Consider the following 4,165-nt stretch of genomic DNA (forward strand, 5'->3'; position numbering starts at 1 on the left):
GCCGCCTCGGCTGCCGGGGCCGCCGGGCCACAGTTCCACGTCAGCCGGCAGCGCCCCCACGCAGGCGCACACGGCGCCGCTGCCGCAGCCACTTTCTTGGCGACCGTTGTCAAGGCAGAGGACGCCTCCGCGCAGCGTCCTCTGGTAAGTTCCTGCACGCCTGACCGAGCCCAATGGCGGGAGGGTTTTTCCTCAGTCGGACCTAAAGGGTGTTTCTGTGTTTAAGACGCACTTAACCAATGTGTGCAGAGCGCTTTTGACTCCGTGACTTCACCCGCGGCACTTGGTTGTCTCTTGTTGTCAGGTTAACAGCATTCAAGATAGGAACTCAGAGATAATCATACTAAAAAATTGCTTGTTTATCTGAATTCAAATTTATCTGAGCAACCTACCCTCGGGACTTGATTGAGTGTAGTAGATCACTAAACACTCGCTGCTTTTTTTTTTTTTTGCATACAAAAACTGGGGTACAGGCCAGAGGTGTGGGGGGTGAGAGGATTCACCAGAGATAGTGGAGAGCAGAACATCCAGACTGAAATACACTGCTGAGGGGAGTAACGGGGGAGACAGGAGAGGTCTGCTGCGCCATGTGCTCCTTGGCTGGGTACTGAACTCATCTTTCTGCAGTGGCTGATAACAGCTTGATAGTGCTGACTTTAACCCCTGTGTCACCGAGAAAGCCCTTTGCTGCCTTTCAAAAGGAAGATGAATTCAGAGATGAATTTTGTTCACCTACTGGGGAGCCTTAAAGTTCACAGTTCCTCAGCCTGTTGACTGAGAATGTCACTGTTGACATTTGACATTTTGAACAGCATTATACTTCGTCTTGCAGGGACTGTTGTATGCCTTGTGAGATGTTCACACACTGGCCTTCAACCACTAAAGGCCAGGAGCACCCCAGTTTTGACACACAAAAACGTCTCTAGCTACTCCCAATCATATCCTGAGTGTAGGTTTGCCAGAAAAATAGTTTGCTCAGTTAAAATTGAATTTCAGATAAACAAGTAATATTTTTTAGTGTAATAATGTCTGACGTATTGCACAGGCTTATGGCAACATGAGAAACTTTGCCTCAAAAAAAATCCTGTATCACGGGACTATGGTGGTGGCACAGGGGTGATTTGTTGATGGGAAACCCGCGGGGATTACAATCGAGATGGGAAAAAAAAATGTGCAAAATGATGTAAAAATAAACTTTGTAATTAAAAAAATCCTGTATCCAGTAAGTTCTTACTGAGTTTCTATTATGAGCTATGTACTAATGTAGGCACCAGGGACATAGTGCTGAGCAAGGTAGATGAGATCTTCCATCTCACAGAGAAAATATTCTGGCAGGGAATGATGACAATAGCAAACAAATTCTAAGCTAAATTAAAAAAATAAGAATGATTTATAACATTTATGTTATGCCCTGTATATCTACATGCATGTGTGTGTTATCTGTATGTGTATACATGTTAAGAAAGTCACCTAACTTATTAGACCTTATTAGACTTAGGATAACTTCCAGGGAGAATTAATATCCAACTTGACTTTGAAAGGCAAATAGAGGATGACTTGAGGGATGAGAGTGAGGGGGAGTTCAGGAATAAGGAACTTGTGAAGTCCTTAAAGGAAGAAGTTTTCATACCGCCTTGAGGTAAGAGGGTTTCAACATTACAAATTTGGTCATGTTACTTTTACCCAACTTTACCCTCAGATGATCAAATACCTTAACATGACTTTCAGGATTCTGTGACAGTTTAGCTCTTCACATGTTCTTTTCTTGCTTATACTAGTCCTTTTACCTGAAGCTTCATCCTTCCCTCCCCTATCATGCCCTCCAGCTCTCTACAGTCTGTGGAACTTAGCCAAGGAACTTAGTCTAAAAATCTCCTTACTTGGATTTTTCCCTTCCCAGGCAATAGTCCCACAGCTGCTTTAGAACTTCATAGTCAAGATCAAACTAGCTCAAAGGAGACTTACTTCCAAGCAGGTAGAACCTTGGCTTATGACTCTATCAGTTACGATATTATATCGTATGAGCTACACACCATTCCTTACCCTGGAGAACTGTCCTTTGCAAGCTACATTTCTCCACCCCCGACTAACTGGCTGGGCGTTAAACTCTGCCAATAGAGAGTGCTGGAGGCACACTGCAAGGCTGGCAAAAGAAAACGATCGTTATTTTTTCCTTCAAAATAGACCTATCGGTAGGCAGGGTTCCTTGTTCACCTCATTTCTTTGCTACCACATTGGTGATAGCTCCTGTTCCGGATTGAATTGTGATGCCCCCACAGATGTACTCAAGTCCTAATCTCCAGTGCCTGTGAATGTGGTTGTTAAAGAAAGTTCTTTACAGATGAAATTATTTTAAAGTGACTTCATACAAGATTGCAGTGAACCCTAATCCAATGACTCATGTCCTTATAAGAAGAGAAGGCAGAGACACACACACAGGAAAGACCATGTGAAGACAGGTAGAGGCTGGAGTTATGCCACCACAAGCCCAGGAATGAGGAGGATTACCAACAACCACAGAAGCTAGGAGAGAGGCCCAGAGCAGATTTCCCTCCAGAGGGCTGAGGAGAATCCCACCAGCCCTGTCAGCACCTTGATTGTGGACGTCTAACCTGCAGAGCTGTGAGAGAATAAATTTCAGTTGTGTTAAGCCACCCGGTTTGTGGTAACTTGGGAACAGCCCTAGAAAATTAGCACAGTTCAGTTCCAGTCGGTGTCTCTGTCCCTGCAGAGGGGACAGCTGTGAGCTCTCAACAGAGTTCGCTTCTTCCCCACAGGAGCAGGTTCCTGTGACAATCACACTCCCAGAACAAAAGAAGTGATAGCTACATGTTTGATGAGACAGAGTTTCATTCTGGCGTGATAAAAAGCTCTGGGTATGGGGCCAATGATATTTGTACAATCTTGTAAGCCTACTTAAGGCCACTGAATTGTATACTTTAAGATGGTTAAGATGGTTAAGATACTATTTTTTTTTATGTTTATGCACAATAGAAAATAATTTTTAATAGTAAATGTGGAGCGTGGTCACTACCCCTAAGGCTGAGAAAAGAGTCAACAAATAAGGAACTTAGAAACTCAGAGGAGCCTCTTGCCCCAAGTCGAAAATTATTTTTTTTCCTCATGGTAAAATGCACATTACAAAAATATACCATCTAAACCACAAAAGGTCAGGGAAATAAATCAATGAATTTTTTTAAAGATTTACTTATGCATACAGAACTGGGGTACAGGTCAGAGGTGCAGGAGCAGTGAGAGGATTCACCAGAGACAGAGTGGAAAGCAGAACAGGCAGATCATCGAAGTGCACTGCTGAGGGGAGCAGCAGGCGGGTCAGGAGAGGTCTGCCGGGCCATGTGGGTCACCTCCAGGGCAGGGATCGAACCCGTGCTGCAGTGGCTTTAGCTTCTTAGTGCTGTGCTTTAACCCACTGTGCCACAAGGGAGGGCCCTCAATAAAACTTTTAAAAGAAATAAATCACAAAATGTACATGCCAGACAAAGGTCAGATGCCAGACTATCTGTGGGGGGTGCGTACAGGTTGCATTTGCCCTTCCCAGGTATATGTTTGTGTGAATGTGTGTGTATACATGCATACATACATTGCTCATAAACTTCCTTGGATTGTATCAGTGGCCTGCTAAGATGAGTGAGGCAGTTTGTGAAATTGAAATACCCAAACCTCATGGCCAAACCCACCTTCCGCTGTTGTCCTACTTGTAGAAATACTTCACTTCTGCTATCTTCATATATCCTGACTCTTAAAAACATTAACAGCTATTTCTTTTTTATCTCTTAGTCCTTCATTTGGGGAATTGGAGTGAGGTGGTTCTGGCAATATTATTTCCACTTTTTGTTTTAACATCCACTATCTTTACTGTTCAGCCCACTCAGCTACATCTGTGAAATAACTCATTTTACAATCAATTTCCCCCACTCCTTTGGCATTCTTATTTAGAGCAAGTAGAAAATTCACACTGCTCACACAGCCCACTCCTCCTGGACCTGCTAGGTCATCGGGGAGAGAGAAGCCAGCTGCTTACCTAGACCACCAGAGAACCCAGATAAAACCCTACAGGTCCAAGATCTTGGAGGGGCCTCATCCTGGTTCCTACAGGTCCAAGATCTTGGAGGGGCCTCATCCTGGTTCCTACAGGTCCAAGATC

This window comes from Condylura cristata, unplaced genomic scaffold, assembly GCF_000260355.1.
Source record: "Condylura cristata isolate star-nosed mole 26May11 unplaced genomic scaffold, ConCri1.0 scaffold00006, whole genome shotgun sequence".
Lineage (NCBI taxonomy): Eukaryota > Metazoa > Chordata > Mammalia > Eulipotyphla > Talpidae > Condylura > Condylura cristata.